At 33.8% G+C, this 21,271-nt stretch overlaps 1 pseudogene; it reads left to right on the forward strand.

Moving 5' to 3' along the window:
• Positions 1-788: 788 nt before the first annotated feature.
• On the forward strand, positions 789-21,049 carry LOC138306010 (huntingtin-interacting protein K-like; annotated as a pseudogene).
• The last annotated feature ends 222 nt before the right edge of the window (positions 21,050-21,271 follow it).

Below are 21,271 nucleotides of genomic sequence, written 5' to 3' on the forward strand. Positions count from 1 at the left end.
TGGATACGTGTCGTCTTCATCTGTCACAAAAGACCTCCAAATCTTTGCTTTCTTGTTTGAAGTTGGTTTCAGCTCACTGACATTATCCTGTCTTTTAAACTTTTCCATATGAGTACTCGTTGTGGCATCTTCTATGGGTCTGTCTGAATCCAATAACTTGTGACTGGGTCGCCCGTTGTCAGTATAATGTGACCGGGTAAGATGTGCTGCTTGGTATCTCCGGCGGCATGTTTCAGTGATATAGCACTATACAAAACAACACAAACTCGAATATACTGCAGTCTCCCAAAACACATCCGCACTTCATACACGCAACAAACTGCATATATACATATAATCAAATACAAAACTGTTTTACCTGGTGGTCAGTCCAAAAGAGAGGGCGTTTTGGTGCAGTGGTTAGTGGTCAACGAGAGGTCCTGAAACGCTCATATCTTGCGTTACGGTAAGTCGTTCCTGGGAGGAGGGTTTATTATCTGTTACCTTACTATTGTCCTTGACCATCTGGGATACATCAGGAAATACTGCTTCTGCATATAACTTCAAAGGAGATACGATTTCCGGAGGTGAATCGTCCAATAAGACCTCTTTCACGTAAGAATGGTATTACTCGATTTAGCCGCAACGACTAAGATTAGAAGATTATACGACTATGATTATATTTTACGATACCGGTATAGGAGTTGAGACTGGTTACATTTTGTATGTTGTGTAAATCATCTTAGAAGTATAACCGCCCAAAGTTTAAAAACTGTATATCTAGATTCAGTATCCGGTGAAGTTTTGCATAATATACTGCCACGATCTAGTGCAGAAAATGAGTATCGTTAGAAGTAGGCTAGGCCTAGGACGTCTCCTTGCAGGCGGTGTAAGAATTTGCAATTCCCTATCACGCCTCTAGTCTAGATCAAGTAAACGATTTATTTTAATTAACAGTTATGTAAATGATGAAAGTTGAACCCTAGATTTTTATATTTCGAAGTCTTTACGTTATTGTAACCAAGAGTGAATTGATGATACGGTATATACATGTGGGTTTTACAGTGAATAGTCGGGCAATGCAAACCAGTCTAAAAGTGTCCTTCCAAAAGTCCTTACATATCAAAACGACGGTTAAGTTCTGCTTACGTTATCCAGTTTTGACGATTGAAATTATGGAAAAGCCCTCGTGTAAATTTAGAACAGTTCTAAAATAAATTCTGAGTGCGAGGCTGCGTGGGAATGTCAACACGGACATAGCCAACCGGGAGGACGATTTAGGATTCCTATAAATTAATTTCTTCGCATACAGAGCGATTTTGTTTTAGTTTTATTTTTCTATTTTATAAGAAACATACTGGATATATCAACACCATATGTGCAGAAACTGCTTGTGACCAACTCACACTCACCTCGAACAACATACACGCAACACACCGCATACATGGGAGGCCGTCCTTACATGACCATAGCTGTTAATAGGACGTTAATAAATCAAACAAACAAACAAACACACCTGGTGTCCTGATGAAATCGATAGCCTTACTGTTCAAGTGGCTTTTCAGACTTTGGAAGACAATTCTGTCAAGTGGCTGCGTCCAATTTCTTGTATGGCTTGGTAGTTAAATCATAATTAAATCATAATTAAATCAAGATGATATCTCCATTTCACGCTTGTCAATCATTCCCTCCAAAACCATGATTACTTATTAAATCATTTCGACCAAATAGAGGTATTGTTATACTGACACCATCATATAAACTTATAAGGAAAACAATAAAATTGATTCCAGTTAATTACCATGTTAAAGGTCAACAGCATTTAAATTACATAGTTGAAAGGTAACTGAAAGTAAAGGCAAAATCTGAAACTGCTCACGGTTTTACGATAAATACACAAATAACTTTAAGTTCCCCCATGGAAGATTGCACAGTCCATTTTCTCATCTTTCCATTTTGGCAATAAGGCACAGTTTAGGGTCTCCATCTTCCAAAATGTTCACCATTCTGCAATCTGCTTTTGATGCTACAGCATCATTTACCATACGCCCCAATCCTGAGGAAGTTGTAGCATCAACACTGAAATTAATAGTCACATATATTCATCAGAAAAAAATCAATCTGTTGCATCATTCAAACACTATAAGTACCAGGTCACCTATATATAGACATGCCTACTGTGTCAGGTTTTTAGCTCACCTAGCCCGAAGGTCATGGCGCGGCGTCCGTCGTCCGTCAGCCCGTCCGTCTGTCAGTCAACATTTCCTTTAAATCGCTACTAGTCATATAATTCTGCATGGAATGTAACCAAATTTGGCCAGAAACATCCTTGGGGAAGGGGAACAGAGTTTGTATAAATTTTTGCTGTGATTCCCCGGGGGCAGGACGGGCGGGGCCCAACAGGGAATTAGATGTAGATCTTTAAATTCCTTAAGAAAGAAACAATGATCCTGTGTTCAGAACATTACTTGGCATTACAAACCAGGTGAGCGATACTGGCCCTCTGGGCCTCTTGTTGTCTCTCATGATGACACCCAAAATACCTAAGATTACTGTGCACTTGAATATTTGGTTGAAATTTCAAAAAGACTTCTAGCACTTTTTTCAGTTAATGATATGTAAGAACGAAAGCATAACATGTAATAACGTAAGATAACTAAAACATTTATTCACTTACCAGTAAGTATTTTGTTTGTGTTTGAACTGAAACCCATTATCATGCCTGTCATTGTCTGTGTTTACAATGGTAATTTTCCCAAGGTATATGTTGCCCTTTTTGGATACCAGTTTTCGCGAAGACACTACACCCTGTTCGCAAAAAACAAGAGGCCACAAGGACCTTTATTGCTCATCTGGTTTTATTTTCATCAGTTATTACCACCACAATTTCTACTTAATTATTTTGAATACCCACCAAATAATAATGCCATCAATATTGCTTATTTTGAGAAGACGTTGTTAATATGAAAATAGCCAATTGACCCCTTTTTGCCCTGCCTCTAAGGCCCGAGAGGGATATAAACTCCACCATTTGTACAATTTTGAATCCCCACCACATAACAATGCTAAAAATATGAGTCCTATTCAAGCTTATTTACAGAAAAGTCATTTAGAGAGAAATAAGCAAATTCAAAAAATTACAATTTGTAAATTTTGAGAACAACCCTGTTTAAAAGGAGCCTCACCTATGTATGTGTCAATAAACCGTACGGTACATAAATCCTCTTCAGTGGGAGGAACCACATTTAACCACATTTAAATTATCAAAACCACTTTGTTTGGATTTGTGTCGTGTATTCATAATCATCAATTTTGTGTCCTAACAGAATGAAAATTGCAAAGATTAATGCTATGTTACCTGGATTGGCGCACCTTTAAGTGAAAAACTGCTTGAATGTATGTGCATGTCAAATATACTTCGGATTATTTATGTTGCATTTTTAACATCATGTAATTAAAATTACAAATAACATGGGATTTTTTTTTCATATCACATAGACCTTAATTAAAATATTGATTGTTTGTTTCCGCTACCGACTATAAAAAACCGCTCCACATGTTTAATCTGTTCTCATTTCGTTAACTTACCTAACCGAATGATCATATTAAGCTGACAGACATTAGAGTCGTAAATATGTAATCACGGATAAAGGACTAGGTATAGTAAGGGTCTTTGTTGGCCCCCAAATCCGCTATTTTTCAAAGCCTGTTATTTTAAGATGCGATTCTTGCATTTCAAATCTTAAATACATACCTGACATATTCGATAGTGTTATTAGGTAATATAGCAGTTCTAGTTGCCATGGCAACCATTTTTATTCTGTATAAATTATGCAAAATGTGAAAATCTTTTCATCAAAATTGGCCTTTTTCATGCAGTTTTTCACCTAGTTAACATAGGGGGCATTCTACAACAAACTTTATATTTCTCAAAATGATGTATCCTTTGTCTGCTAATTTCCTTAAAATATAAAGTTTGTTCAAGGTTATGCTCAATTGCTTTTAAAAGAAAAACTATCAAAAAATATGCCAAAATTGACCAAATTTTCAAATTTGCATAATTTATGCAAAGTTACCATGGTTATATAGCAAAAATACTATCTGTCAACAAAAATATCATTAAGTTTTTATCAGGGGCGTATTCAATATTTCAAACGCAGCAACTTAATTTCTAAATACTTATTTGAAATTTGATAGATTTAGGGGCCAAAAAGAGCCATTACCTTATCTAGTCCTTTGTTGTTGAAAGGAAAGGAATATGTGAGTAAATATACTTAGAATTTCAGGAATCTTGTATGTTTATTATTGTCAGACATTACAGTGATTTATATTGGGCTTAAAGTTTTTGAAGTCCCATTATGTTTAAGCAAAACTTTGATAAAATGTACATTAGCATTCCTTATGAAACATTCGTCATTTGGCATCTTTCCAATTACTATAAATACGCTGATTATCAATTAATAAAAAGTCTCAAAGTTGATTTGCATACCTAAAAATACCTCATGTACACGTATAAGTTTGATACCAGGATGGTAAACAAAACAGCATGTCCGAGAGGGAGGACAACTTCGAGCTAACAGCAGGTAACACAGTATTTTAGATTTGATTTAGTATTTCACACTCACTTTTTTCCAAATATAATGAGTATGTCTTCATATACTTCATATACTTCACTTATAGCATAATAAAAACTCATACAGATCGAGAAATGTTAAAATTCACACATGGGGCACCAAACGGGTTATTTTATCGCACTGAACTACATTGTACACCGTGGCACTATATCCTATATGGAATGAAGTGCACCAAAGGCTAAATAAATTATTATTTTTTTATTATTAGCTCATCTGGCCCGAAGGGCCGGCGAGCTTATGTCATGGCACGGCGTCCGTCGTCCGTCCGTCAACATTTCCTTTAAATCGCTACTATTCACAGAGTTCTATGTATTTGTAACCAAATTTGGTCACAAACATCCTTGGGGAAGGGGGAACAGAACTTGTATAAATTTCGACTCTGACCCCCTAGGGGCCCAATAGAGGAATTAGAGGTAAATATTCAAATTCCTTCAAAAAAGAAACAATGAAGCTTTATTCAGAACATTACTTGACATTACAAACCAGGTGAGCGATACAGGCCCTCTGGGCCTCTTGTTTTTAGCTCACCTGGTCTGAAGGACCGAGGTGCGCTTACGGGATACCGCGTCGTCCGGCGTCCGACGTCCTTCGTCCGTCAACAATCGACTTCTTCTCCATAACCGAAATTTGACTGGTAGCATCCTAATGGGCTACTAACTGAAAATTGTACAAATGATGGGGCTGAGGGTCGGGACCAAAAGGGGTCAATTTGGCTATTTCCATATAGAGAACTTCTCTGAAACTAAGCATGGGATAGCACACATAATGCAATGGTAGCATTCTTTAAAGGTAGGGGTTCAAAATTGTACAAATGATGGGACTGACCGCCAGGGGCCTGAGGGGCAGGGCGAAAATGGGTGAATTTGGCTATTTCCATATAAACGATTTCTTCTCTGAAACTTAGCATTGGATAACACCCATAATGCAATGGTAGCATCCTTTAAGGGTGGGGATTCAAAATTGTACAATTGATGGGCTGATCCCCTAGGGGCCAGAAGGTTGGGGTCAAAAGAGGTCAATTTGGCTATTTCCATAAATATTTTTGGTGTACAAGAACTGGAAGTGGGTGTATCATTTTGGTGAAAATTTGATATTGCTAAAAATAGACCTCCAAATTTGGCTATTTTTAGTTTTCAAGAACCTGTAAAAAAATATTTCAAATTTTGAAGTTACATATGTTTAGTGAAAATTTGCGGAAATGTATACATTTGAGAATATGATAACGGTTTTCGAAATTGAACATTAATTTGATATCGTTTTGGACCTAAAAGGGAAACCTGGTGTACACCTCGGGATGGCAACATTAAATCATCCCTAGCACAGGCCCCTGAGGCCTTTTGAATTTTTTAAAGGTATCTTACAGGTTCTCGGTCATAGTACTACAAAATGCACCTGGGTTTTGTTAAATTGGTTCGTGGACAAAATTCAATGGTACATATGTAGGTGTAACAGGTCCTTTCAAAATTTAATGATAAGTATTTCACACTAAATTTGGCGTATTCTTTCATTTGTCCCTAATCATCGTGTTTTTCATCATTCATATTTTGAAACATGTTTGCGATTTAAAATAAAGGACCTCTTTCACGAACAATGGAAATTTGCCCACGAACCAATTTTATTAAAACTAAATGTTACATGTAGCAACATTAATGCAAACCCTTGAAATACATTTAAAAATTCAAAAGGTCCCAGGGGCCTGTGCTGTGGCCAAATTAATGTTGCGCAGTAGAGGTGTATGACAGGGTTCTCTTTTTGATCCAAAAAGGTATCAAAATAATGTTTTATGTCTTAAAACTGTTATTTTCTGAAGAGTATAAATAATTACATATTATGATCACAAATATGTTGGCAAAATGTGACAAATAAAATTTTGGCTACATTTTGAAGACAGAAAATATCGAAATTTTGGGTGTTATTTTCGGCCATGTCAATTATTAACAATGGTGATTCACCCACTTCAAATTTGAGTGCACCAAAAATATTTTCTAAAAAGTTATTACAAAGCATATTACCTGAAGTAAATATTGTGAAAATTTCAGAAAAATTGTGGACCGGTAAATTTGTCGTTTAAAGGTCTTAGTGAGGCAATGTCTTTTTTTAGCAGTATTACACCGTGGTCGCACCACGGCCCTTTTCAATAATAAAATTGAGAAAACAAAGTAAGTAATTTCTTAATCTTATTTATTACTCATAAGTTACATTAAATGTAAAGTAATATATGATTTCATAGCCTATATATTGTAGAATAATCAAAATATTGAATCACAATAACAAAGTATTTCGGAATTTTTAAGGCATTATCTTTCACTTTTCATGCTAGATGATGATTGTAACTGCATTCTCAGAAATATTCTTTTTATTTACAGCTGAAAGGCATATAAAGTAAAATAATAACAAAATTTAGAAAAAAAATGGGTGGGAGTAAATTATTATGTTAGAGAATCAAGTTTTTATCAATTTTCACACATCCAGTATATTACTACATATATGTATAATGTTGTTGTTTTTTCAAAATATTGTACTTTCAAAGTTTTGGCAATGGCATCAAATAACACCATTACAAGTATTTGTTCAAAAAACATAGACAAATTTATCTTTGATTTTTTTTCGTTCAAAATTGTATTAATTTTACTATATTAAATATTTCTTAGCAGTTTAATATTTAGACTGTTCAGAACATTTTGTGATCAATCAACTGAAGTTTTTGAATTTTCTTCAGAATTTTCATGAATTCCATAAAGGTTAACTTAACTGAGATTTTTTCCAGTTAAAAAAACAGCATCTTTTATGGTTAATGAAACAGTCAAAATGTTTTGAGGTCCACAGTTTTATTTTTCATAATTAGCTTTGTGTATTGTAAACACATCATACTGTCAATCAAAATGGCATAAGGTTTATCATTTCAGGTAATAAATTTTGATTTTTATAAGAAATTTATGTATCACAATATGAATTATACATGTCAGGGGGATCCAAATAAATTAATTCATACGTGACACAAAGCTAAGTAAGATACAGTATATGTAATACACTGCATTTAAATGATTTCCAGTTTGATCAGACACTCTCATTTCCTGTTTGACTGTTTCTCCATTATCTCTGTACGATTAATACCATATCCACCAACTAATATTTTTAGAGATGTTTTTGTCCATAAAAATAAAATTAAATATAGATCTAATTAGATTATCAAAATAAAATAAAATCGGCAAATCATAATGTAAAAATGGCATGGTGATATGAAGACGGACAATGTCGGACTTAGATCAAATTCAATTTTTTTAATTGTCTGACTTAAAGATTTAATTCCATGCTATCCAATAAATCAACCTTTCTAAAAATCTATTAAGAAGTACGGATTAATTTAGTAATTTTAAACATCTCCATAGAGAGTTAATTAACATTACATTTTCATGAATATACACACATGTATAAGCATTCGGTTGAAAATGTTCAAAATCTTCCGCCTTCACGTACGTGAACAGTCACTCGACAGTCGGCAAAACCGGATAGAACGGACTGGGGGAAGAAAGATAACTCTTACAAGTTTAAGATCAGTTTGATGCAATATGCAAATCGAAGTAAACTTATTTCCGGAAATAATCGTTGTAAATGAAGCTCAAAAATGTCCAACCTCACATCGTGTCCGACTTCTCATCACTTTATCCAACATCAGTATCGCTTGCCCGTTTACTACTGACGAAATGACGACGAGATTGCACGGGGTTAACTCGCAATCAAAATTTTAGTGTAGAGACACTGTATTTGATCTGAAGTACACGTGGTAAAAAGGTCATCCGAACATGACCCCTTGTGTTGATGTCAGATCCTCTATTGTACGGAGTGTAATAAGGATATGTATTTCAATCAGATTGAATATATATGAACTACTTTATTGTTTATTATGACATTTTAAAAAATTTTGGTCAAATTATTCTGATTTCAGAAATGTTAGAATTTTGAAGATATCTTGAATATTTTTTATGCAAAGTATACGGCATTAAACTTTGAAACAGTTAATAAACTACTTGCTTTACAGGTCCAATTTCTTACCTTAAAAACGAAGGTTCACTACCTCACCGAAAAATAATCTTTAAAAAAATGAGAAAAGAGAATCGATATTGACGGTGTAAGATGAGGTCACAATACCAAACAGATGCTAGATTTTAGAGTAAACTAATGATTTTCATTTAGATATCCAATTTAAAAAAAATGCGTTTTGGAAAGGTAGTGGGCATTTTACAACAATGATAACTTTATATCGATGGGATTACAGCAACAAACTAAATTATCGACCCGCATTATAAAAATCAACATTTAAGTTATGAATTGTTCAGAAGGTGATGCACAAATGTAAGTGTTACACTAGTAGTAAGCTACATGTAATAACTTTTGCGAGTCTTCAAAATTATTTATCTCATTTTACATCCCCGTTTTAAAAATTAAATCCCGTTTCGGAAAGGTATAGTGAGGCTTAATTATTTATATAATTAGATCAATATAATTAGTCTGATTACTTAATTAGTGGAATTTACATTTCCAATTTGCTGTACGCCTCTCACTATTTCTCGTCGCTAAATTTGACAAGTAGATAAATAATTGGATTACTTCAGAAAAGTAAAAAATTGTCTAGTTACATTGTAGATTTAGTGCAAACTACATGTATTTTGTCTTGATTTAAAAGTTGTTATTAAACTGTTAAATCTGATTACTAAGCTTTAACACTTTTGAATTATACAACATGTTTACAGTTAAATTCGAATGGTGTAAATGAAATTAACAAGAAAGCAATAAGTACATATATCTGCAATGATGTAAATGACATTTTAATCATATTCTGTTCACCAGAAACATATGCAAATAGGAGAGTTACGTCCCTTGGTACGAACTCTTCACACGTGTTTCAAAATGGCCGGCCCCGAGGAGAATCAGACAGAAGGAGTGGAAGTTGAGGAGGAAAACAAAGCATTAAAAACAAAGAAACATGATTCAGGGGCAGCAGACTTGGAAAAGGTCACCGACTATGTCGAGGAAACGGAAATATCGGCCCAAAGTATTGGAGAATGTAAGTAAAATTCTTCCAAATCACTTCGATATTTTGATTTGGTTTAGGCTGTCATGTGAACCACGCTATACGTCTGTTTAAATAAAATTCATTTCCTGTATCAACCTTATTCAATTCAATGTAATAGGCACATTATCCTGGAACGCGACACTATAGCGGTCACCATGACAGAGAGGAGAATTTCAAAAAAAATGGGATACTGCTCAAAGTAGTGATGGGAACAAGACATCTTTTACAAAATGAGATGGTTCTTTGTTTTTTAAAACATGTGCTCACTAAATATATATGTGCGTACTTGGAGAGAAAAATATCTCCTCTAGCGATGTGTGCACAGTATGGGAACACTGCAGTTGGATTTATTTATGTAATACACCCTTACAAGGAGGTAGGTCAACCCTGACTTGATTTTCCAGAATAAAGTTCTAGAAGGCTCGAGTAGGGATTCCGACGAGAGAACATCTATCAAACGTTTCCGAATATAAAAGGGTCTAGAGTGGAATCTCAATAGGGATTAGGCCACAGGGACCTGGCACGATTTTTTTTTAATTAACAGTATACATATATATATTAAAGTATCAAGGGTATGAACTCGATGGCCGAGAAAAACGGACCTATTTTTTAAAAACCGTAATTATTTTAATAAATATGTTCTATACAACATTGACGGATATCTTACCTTAATGAGAAATAATTTATCTTTCCATTGAGTGCTTCATGAACAAAATTGGCCAAGTATTGACGAAGTTATGGCTTGATAAATCGAGAAATTTACGAAAAATATGCTAGGTAGACATTTCCCTGTCCGGTCGAAATGTCGTCTCGGCTCTAATGAGCACCTCAAAAACCAAGCCAAAATCACAAAATCTATGCTTCTGGTGGTAAACAGTACCCATAAGCCATAACTGTCATGACCCGTACTTTGTAGAAACTCCATTTAAACATCGTGTAGCTCACTTACTTTAACAGTCACTGCCATGTTCATTTGTTCTTCGGAATGCTTCTCGAGTTTACCCAAAAGCACAACAATTTGCATAATGTAGTCACGATATGTATGTCGAGAAGTGTTCCGAGAGAAAAATGAACATGGCGGGTGTGACGGTTAAAGTAAGAGTTTCTACAAAGTACGGGTCATGACACCTCCAACATCAAGCCATAACTTCGTCAATATTTGTCCAATTTTGTTCATCAAGCACTCAATGGAAAGATAAATTATTTCTCGTTAAGGTAAGATATCCGTCAATGTTGTATAGAACCCATTCATTAAAATAATCACGGTTTTAAAAAAATAGGTCCGTTCCTCTCTACCGCTGAGTTCATACCCTTGATACTATTAATATATATATATGTATACTATTGGTTAAAAATATTGTGCCAGGTCCCGGTAGTTTAGGCCTAATACACAGCGATTCTAATACACCTGTAAAATGGAAGACGGTTTTGTCACGCTCAGTTAATATCTATTTGAGAAACACCTTCAGCCTTAAGCTAGACCTCCCTTCTGGTTTCCTCTGAAGAATTTCGTTCTTTTTTTTTTTTTCATGTTTAATTTTAATCATATATCCCGATAACAAAAGCACATAAAAATCATATCACCAGATTATTTCTTCTTCCAGTGCTACATAGATATATAGAAACGGAACTATTCTGGATTTAAAGGATTTTTGAATAAATAACATTTCCACTCTGTAACTTTCAATAATTCAATTTTGCTTGTTACGAGCATTTTCATTGGTTTAAAAACATACTTTATCAGCCAACAAAGGAAAAAATAGCGTCGCCGTTTGTAACGTTGCTTCTGATTGGCTGAGATGACGGCGTAATGATTTCATAGACAAAAGAGTCCTAAAATGAATTTTGAATATTGAAGAGATTATCTTTCGTAAATTGAATTATAAGGATTAATTTGAATAGATTTTTTATGTTATGGAGATATAACACAAAAATCTTATTGTACTCTCATCATAAACTGCTTTACGGTGTATTTAGAGTACACTCAGATTTTTATGTTATATCTCCCTAACATAAAAAATCTATTCAAGTTATTCCTTAAATAAAAGAAAAATAAAGAATATGCCCATATCATAGAATTCATAAATAATAACATTGCCATTTTGGGGGTTCTAAAACATAATTTGTCAAACAAGCTATCAAGTTCAACTGCACTGAATGCTGTAATATTTTCCTCACTTCGTTTAAAATACATACATCAACGTTGGAACTTGACATTTATGAATAAAATAACTTTGTAACATCAAAAATCTAACTTTTGTCAGTGTTAAGAACTGTTTGAAATTCATCATAATAATGCATATTTGTAAACAAAAAACACTTCCATACATCTTCAGTGTTATTGTGGTTACATGTATTTACCGAGTTTTGTTTACATTTTCGCCTGTGTAAGCTACACGCTAGCTCGACTATCGAACACATTTGCCGTACACACATGCAATGTGGGTTGGAACACATGACTGGAAGTAAAAACCTAATACAACAGAAACTATGCCAATCTCGAACAAATCCTTTGCCGTATCAAAGGATGACATTTTTTCCCGATAACAAATAACGTAAATACCTTGCAATCAACACATGACGGCATCCACAATTACGTCGGCATGCTTTTTACTTTCACTTTCTTCTCGCCATCTTGCCGTTTATGTCATTAAAAATACTAAGCCACGGCAGTGTCTTTGAAGTGAAATTTCCAGTGAAACGTCTAATCACAGCAACATGTATATTTGCTGTGTTTAATTTAATTATACTAAACATTATTTTAGCGTCAAATGTCAACCCAATATGAATTTATCATTAACACATTATCTTATTTTTGCGATGACACATTGTGTGCAGCCATTTCCAGTTTACGTACTTTCAGTTTTAAATTTTTTACAAATTGTGTTTTTTGGTCTAACGGATTTAAATGGCAAGACATAATGTAACATGACAATTGACTTATAAGTATATGTTTGCCATGCATATATTAAGCAAACAATCACATGCCATATTTCCTAACATTCAGCAGAAAAATTTAAGCTCATCGTCAAAATGACAGAAATGTGACGGGTGCGTTGTTGACATTTCCAAGGGTGTACCACAGGTTATGATTGTGTGTTGAAAATGTAGGGAGCGGTATTTTCATGTTTCACAATATATTAACCCAATAAATATATCAATACCATCATCGCTACTAATTAAGGAAGTAAGATTATTGTTATTTATTATAATCTCTTCACGCAATTTACCCTAAATGGCCTCATACGAAACTATTCTTATGGAAACAACATGTCTGTCTTGTGAAACCATTTTTGACAGATATTCGGCTCAATTTTAGGTCTGTTATTTTAGTATATGGTGTTATCATTAAATTCTAAAAGTAAATACGCATAGATTGAAGAGATGACAGGAAAGTTATTGACATTTTAGACCATAACATAAAGTGGTGTCTTAGAATTTCGTACAATTCTGAAATTTGATTATAATTAAGTTTAAAATTAAATTGGAACATATATTTATTTTTTGACAACACCATTTTGTTCTTTATTTGATTTTAGACATATGGTGTGCTAATAATTGGAATTCTTAAGTTAAAAGTCTCATTTCAGGTATTCTGAATATACCTGTATACAACTGACATAGTCAAGTCCAATAGCCCTTAAGGCACACTCTAGAACATGTAAACTCAGCAAAGTTCTTAGGAAACATAATACGACCCGCGTTATGAAAATAAGCATTTTATTTATTTTAATCAAATCGTGCAGAGAAGGTGATGATAAATGTAGTATTAACGGTAAGTTAATAATTTTTAAGACTCTGCAAGAATATCGATCTTGTTTTACATTCCCATTTAAAAATTAAAAGCCGTTTCGGGAAAGGTAGTAGGCCTTTAAGATTTTAAATTTTCACGGCACTTAATTTGTGCACTCACCCAAGGTATCAAAATACCGAGGATTCCGCTTATTTGAATAAGTCATTTTCCAGAAGAAAATATGCTATTTATAGTGTTGTATAATCGGCTAAAAATGTAATCGATCATCGGTTGGAATCGGAAGACTCATCCGATCCGATAATCGCACAAAATGATCGGTTCAATTTTCTATTCAAATTGCCTATAATCTATATATTAAAAGCTTGTATTGCCCTCTCTGTTATGAGCAGTGGATAGAATGTTGAAAACAAAAATTTCTGGCCTGTTTTGACTGTATTTTGGTGAAAATTATTGACATTGTATGGAGGAATGTTAGGGAGTTTTCAGTGTATTTTAGGTTTTTAATAGAAAAATATTTGATTCCCAATTAGTTTAATTTTTCCCCGATGATCGATTATGACATTTTCAATCGATCATCGGATCGGTTGAGGGTCATCTAGCCAGTTAATCGATTATTGCCGATCATCAATACAACACTACAAATAACCCAAGTATTCGAATAGGCGGAGATGGCATTTTGCACCTTCTTTTGACCCCACACATATGTACATATGTATGTGAACAGGCAAATAGATATTGTTTCGTTTACTCGATAAATAAGTAAATTATTTACACTTAAAACGAACAACAAGTAATTATTTTCGTAGTTGTAAATCGATTTTAATTGTTTAATAACAAAAAAATATTCCAATATTAGATTCTTGTTTATGTTAGATCAACACTTGAATTTTTGAGAAACAGCTAAACGATCGATATCAAATGCAATAACTAAACAGGATTGAATTTGTGTCTGCAATTCGAACCTAAACAATAAACAAATTTACGTACAATTGCCTGGCAAAATGAACTTACGATCGTAATTAAACTTCAAAGTGCCGATCAACTAGGCCTAGCAGTGTTGTTTTGACACATATGTATGAATTCAAAAATGGCGGCAGGTGATGAAGCCATGCGTTCACTGAACCTAAATGTGTTTTGAGAATTCTTCCTGTATTGTTGATCGATACAGCGAATAGCTTGATAACATTACAGAAATTAATTCATATTCAAGTAGCAATATCCTGTAAACAGTATACGAAACTTGTGGTAGTCATTGCACGCCGACTTTGCATGCTTTTATGTCTTGCTCAACGAGATGCTTGATACGCACATGTCTGTCGTAGTCAACAAGACTCTGGTTGAATGAGACTACTCATGAATGGCGATTGTTTTAAGGAAGCATGGTATCTCCAACCGATCGCGAACTAAGGTACGTTACGTTAATAAATAAACATATTTGAAAGTGCAAATGCTTTAATTAGATGTTTGAGTCAGTGATTATACTAAAGTAATGATCTACCGCTGCTGATGTAAATCGTAACAGCGTCGAATACCTTTGCAGATTCATGCATAAAATAACAAGCCATACGATAACGTTAATCTGTCACCATGATTTTTTTTAGTAAAATTGAAGTATCTTGAAACATATATCAGCGATTTCGCAAAAAATATATTGCAAAGTTGAAAAATATTCGATTTTATTTTTAGAATTGCACAAATATTTAATTCAAATAACCGGAGGTCATGTAAAATTCTATTCAAATACATTGAGCTGAAAAACAAAGATAAAGAAGGAAAAAATCTGGACTGCAGAATTTTATGCAAGTATCCGAAATATTCAAATAACCGTTATTCGATTATGTGGAGTCCTCTGTAGTCGGAACGTCGACTGGGGATACCCAAATGGTAGAAGAAGCAGAAGGGTTTGAATTCTAACACTTGCCAACTGGCCAAATGCGAGTTGATTTTTGAAATGGCAAGTTGAAAAATATTGGAGTTGCAGTTTTTGGTGAGCGAGTGCATCAGTTTTCATTCTCAATATATAGACAATCCAAGAACCAGACGTCCAAACACTACACCACACAGACCTTGAGACAATGCTTTGTTTCATGTCATTTAATCTACTTAAAAGACTTTCAATCCTGCTGACTCATTATGTGAACTTAGACAAAAATCAAGTGACAAAAATCAAGTGATACTTTATTTGTATCATATATAACTAGTTTTCATTTACACAAAAAACAACAATTAATTGTCACACTACCGTGACACTAAAACAACATTTAATGTTACCTACAATAAATAAATATAATTAATGTCACCGAATTTGGTTGCTTTTGATTTACTTTCAAAGCGGTAAGCAGATTTCTGATTTGGCGAGTTAAAATTTTACCAACATGCCAAAAATGGAGAGTAGCTTAAAATATTAAATTCTACCCCTGTGAAGGCAAGGCATTAAAGGGCACTGCCAGATGTTTCAAAAATCACTAATTATGCATGTTAAAAAGTGCAATTTATGGAAATAACACTAAACGGAGCCTAATTTTCTGTTTATTTATTCACACTCTGTACTTGTCCCCAAACCCCCATTTAACAAGGAAACCTGACATTACACCTGTGTGATCTATACCCTTGATTATTGCAATCGTGTGTGACACAGGAAAAAAATCACTCGCCCAGCACCTGTTCAACAAATATATGATTTCTTTACTATATGTATTTGATGAGAAGGGGCTATATTTCTGTTCAAGGAATGATGGGTATTCGACAAATAGGTATATGTTCTATCCGGGGTTTTGTTACATAGATTATATAGGGGCTCGGTAGACTACATGATCAGTGCGAGGAATGGGGCCCGGGGTGTTGGAGGAATGTGAGTTCAAGTAATAGAGGGGTAATACTGTAGATAATACCTCAGAAATCTAAGGTTACAATGGGTGCATTCAGAGTAATTCCATTGCTACCTTTGAATTACCATTGGTAAAAATAGTTACCAATGGTGCCAATCTCAACGAACAAAATTTACCACTGGTAGCTTTTTTGCAGACAGTCTAGAGCTTTGTCATCGTTGGTAAGTTCGGTAATGATGTCATTCCAAGATTGCAACCTCACATGTAGACGTTGTCATGGCGGTATTTCCTTTGAATTTATAAATTAGTCATAAATGGGAAAGACTACTAAGTTTTAATCAAAGCCAAAACAATCTTCTTCTTCTTAGTAGTTACGTATACGCCATCCGTCAATGATGACGATCATTGGTTCCAAGCTATCAGCAGTTGTCAGTATGCCATTTTTGTTTCAATAGCACACCATAGATATCATTATGGTACCACTGGTTTGCCGTTGGTTCCATTGGCAAGTATGTCTCCATTGGTATGCCAAAATCCATTCAGAGAAAAGAGTCACCCGATGGTACCAACGGTAATTAATTCTACCAGTGGTTGGTACCATTGTAACTTCTCTAAACATACCCATCATTGTAGTTGTATAAAATCTACCCCTAAAAAATGTAGCCCCTAAATCTACCAAATTTGATATTAAGTATTTAGAAATTAAGTTGCTGCATTTGAAATATTGAATACGCCCCTGATAAAAACTAAATGATATTTTTGATAACAGAATGTATGATTTTGTATATAACCATGATAACTTTGCATAAATTATGCAAATTCGAAAATTTGGTCAATTTTGGCATATTTTTTGATAGATTTTCTTTTAAAAGCAATGGGCACAACATAGAACGAACAAGGGAATTAGCAGACACGAAGAATACATCATTTTGAGAAATATAAAGTTTGTTCTAGAATGCGCTCTATGTTAACTAGATGAAACAATGCATAAAAAAAAAGACCAATTTTGATGAAATTTTCACATTTTGCATAATTTATGTATAGTAAAAATGGTTGCCATGGCAACTACAACTGCTATATTACCTAAAAGCACTATCAAATATGTCAGGCATATAGTTAATATTTGAAATGCAAGATTAACATCTTAAAATAACAGACTTTAAACAATAGCGGATTTGGGGGGGCCACAAAAAGACCCTTTAAATACCATACCTAGTCCTTTAGGACATCTTAAACTAAAATATGCTCCACTGCAGACATATCATAAATAACATTTGTCATTTAGACAATAAGTTTAATTATTTTGTTTTATCCTGTCTACTTAACAAAATATATAAAATGATTTTATTTTGCTTTTGTTATCTGTTCAATTGGGGCCACGGTGGCCGAGTGGTTAAGATATACCAACATATAACCACATGCCCTACACCTCTGGGTCGCGAGTTCGAATCCTATGTGGGGCAGTTGTCAGGTACTGACCGCTGGTCGGTGGTTTTTCTCCGGGTACTCCGGCTTTCCTCCACCAACAAACCTGACACGTCCTTAAATGACCCTGGCTGTTAATAGGACGTTAAACTAATCAAACCAACCAAATCTGTTCAATTAGTGCCTCGACATGTATCATATGTATGGCATAGTGTCATATATTTTTTTTATCCAGATGCAGTTAATTATTAGAAATAAAGTTATATTGAAGTTAAATATTATAAGAAGCTCAAACTTTTCAATGATGGTAATGATTATAAAGTAAGTAACTTTTGTTACAGAAGAAAAAAAAAGATTCATCTGCTCCTGTTTTTAATAGATTCACTGGTGGTATAGCATCTTTAAAAACCTATATTTGTGACAGTTAAAAAAATACAACAGATATTTCTATATCACTGATGAATAAGAAATTATTTTTTTCTCTGAATAGGCAATGAAAGCTGTGAGTGACAGAAAAGCTAAGGAACGTGCTGAAAGACAGGAGCGAGAAAGGGAACTGGCCAAGGTGAAAATTAACAAAGATGATGTAGATGTTATAGTAAGTATACAGATGTATCACACAGGGAAGGGCAGTTAGCTATAGTAAAACATTTATTTTTTGTGTCATACATGTGTTACTCTTAACAATAAGTGTTTGTTTGGGTTTTTCGGTTTTATATTTTTAACGTCCTATTAACAGCCAGGGTCATGTATGGACGTGCCAGGTTTGTTGGTGGAGGAAAGCAGGAGTACCCAGAGAATAATCACTGACCCAAAGTAGTTGGAGCGATTACAACATATTTTGTTGATTGTGTGTTTGTTTTATGAATTTTGAAAGATACATATGCGACTTTAACCTTTAATCTACAATAATTGCATAAAGATAGTGACTACCTCTTGTACTGAAATATTTACTTGTATTTAGATATCCACTTTAGAGCATGGCAAGGGTGTGTCAAACTAGTTTATAAAATATTTATCCTTTAGAAACTTTGGATTACAATATATACATATTCTTGTAATAGCTAAAAATAACCATGTTTATACTGTCTCACATTTATATGTAAACTTTCAATAATAAGAAATTATTAATCAAAGTCTATAATATAATTACATTGTACATATAAATGCCTCTATATAGTCAACAGAAGGTATGTTGCATTCAAATTAGCGTAATCGTAATGACAACCCCAGTGCTGGATTGGACTACTTCTAGTTCACTCTATGATAAAAATGTTCATCATGATAATCTATATAAACTGTAATTGCTTAGTTTACATTTACAAAAGTTAACAGATTCCCAATAACAACAATTATGAGTTGTTATCATATTAGATCCAATTAAATATGTGTTTGATATCAAAATAGAATATGTGCATGTTCAAGCATTATAATTGTAACGGTAATAAACAACAAAACAAATCACTAGGGTTACAACAGCGTTACATTGAATATCTCTATATCTAATTGCGTTCATACCACCTTTAATGCAATCAAAATACTGTTCAATCTCTATATATTATACCCATTGTGATACAGACATATGAATGATATGATATACTGTAAACCAATTTTCATTCGTGTGCAATTTACTTTCGCCGATCAATGTAAATTGGTGAAAATTTATCTCCCCTAATTAATATCTAAATCATTTATATTGATACAAATTATGATTCAATAGTTAAATCCGTAAATGTTTATCTTCGTGAACTTGTTTTGAAATGGTAATCGGGAAATTTAATCGCCGCGAAAGAAAGTTGTTTTATAGTATCTTATTATAACTTGCATACATAATACAGGCTTTATCATCTAATAATACAGACTGAAGAGATGTAGATTTAGTCCTACAAAACAAAACAATTACATGTACATAACATAGTCATTCAGGATGTGCTGAGTTAAGGTGGAGGAAGGTAGGTTCACTTGGAGGGGGACATTATAGCTGTCTCAGTGAGTTAGGATTCCAAAGGCAAATACTTATATAGGTGATGAGCTAGTGGTAATTACATGTCTGAACACCTTCACTGTAGGTTGGTGGATTTTCTCTGGGTACTCTGGCTTTTTCCCACCTCCTCAACTCTGGCATGTTGTTACATGCGTAGGTAACCCAGCCGTCTGTTAACATGACAGTTAATCAAACACAAACCATGAAACTAAATTCCACATTACTGCGCTTTTTCTAGGGGCTTTTTGGGGCTGATAATGGATCCCATTTCCAATGAAAATTATTTAAAATTTATGCCAAATTCCCAAAGCATACATTTCACTCCTTGAAATTTCCTTTCCCAATTTATCAATTTCATTCCCAAAATAAGGTTAAACGGCCCATTCCAAATTAAGTGAGGGAAAAAACCTACATAATAACTTAATGATTAAATTCATATTTGTTGTAAAATAAATATTGACCATTTTCTGTGTCTATAGGTACACGAGATGGAAATCACCGCTGCTCTGGCTGAAAGGAAACTCCGGGAATTCAAGGGGGATCTTGTGGCAGCCTTAGTGGAATTAACAAACTGACAATAGATGATTAATTAATTAAGATAATTAATGAATTGTTATATGACTTTTACAATGGTGAGAAAGCGAGCAAGATCTTGATTCCCTTGGCACAAACTACAGGTCTAGAGCTGTGAGAATGTGCTGTTGCTAGGGAAACAGGAAAACTAACAATGGACAATTCAGCATAGGCGAGCATTGTAGCATGGTACAAGTGTTACGTATACTGTATAGCAAGGAAAGTTATTCCACACATACTGTGGTATTGATCTTCAACAAAACCTGAAGGAATTCTTCCAACATTCATTTCTTAAATAATCTTTTACTTTTTTTGTCCAATTGAGTGATATTGAAGCGTGAATGATTTACATATATCCAAAACATCTTCATAAATAAACTCCATTAATATGGTAAATATCAGTGGAGAAGTGAGATGTGAATAGAATTATTGACTGATGAATGGTACATGTATAAATCTGATCTAGCATGTACATGTAGAATTTATTATGCTGAATTGGTATCAGTGGTTTCAAGGTCTTAGCCTATCAATACAAATGAATTTAAATGTAGAGCATATTATAGGTGGGACACACATTTTGGAATATTTTGAATGGAGATTGATTTTATCTAGGAAATGTCATCAATCATGTTAGAAAAAGAACATGATTTCTGTATTATTTATTTTCATTTTGATTCATCTTTGAAGAATTTCTTTTTCTTTGTACTGAAAAAGAATTCTTTTTTTCTTTTTTCTTTCGTCAGAGACATCAATATTATTCAATAATAAAATAAAATAAACCTTTGTTTTTTAACATAACCCTGTGTTCTCATTCATGCCGATAAAAGGTTACCAGTTATACTTCAAAGTATATTTTTGAATGTCTGTGGATGATCCGATTGATAAAACAATATTCTTAAAGTGAACAGTCGGGCAAGGATGGCTAAAGTCGGTAAAATGGTGTGAATGTATATATATCCAGTATAATTTCTTATGAAATGGAAAAATAAAATCTCTTGTCAAAATCTGTCTGCGTACGAA

Source organism: Argopecten irradians, chromosome 13 (genome assembly GCF_041381155.1).
Source record: "Argopecten irradians isolate NY chromosome 13, Ai_NY, whole genome shotgun sequence".
Taxonomy (NCBI): Eukaryota; Metazoa; Mollusca; class Bivalvia; order Pectinida; family Pectinidae; genus Argopecten; species Argopecten irradians.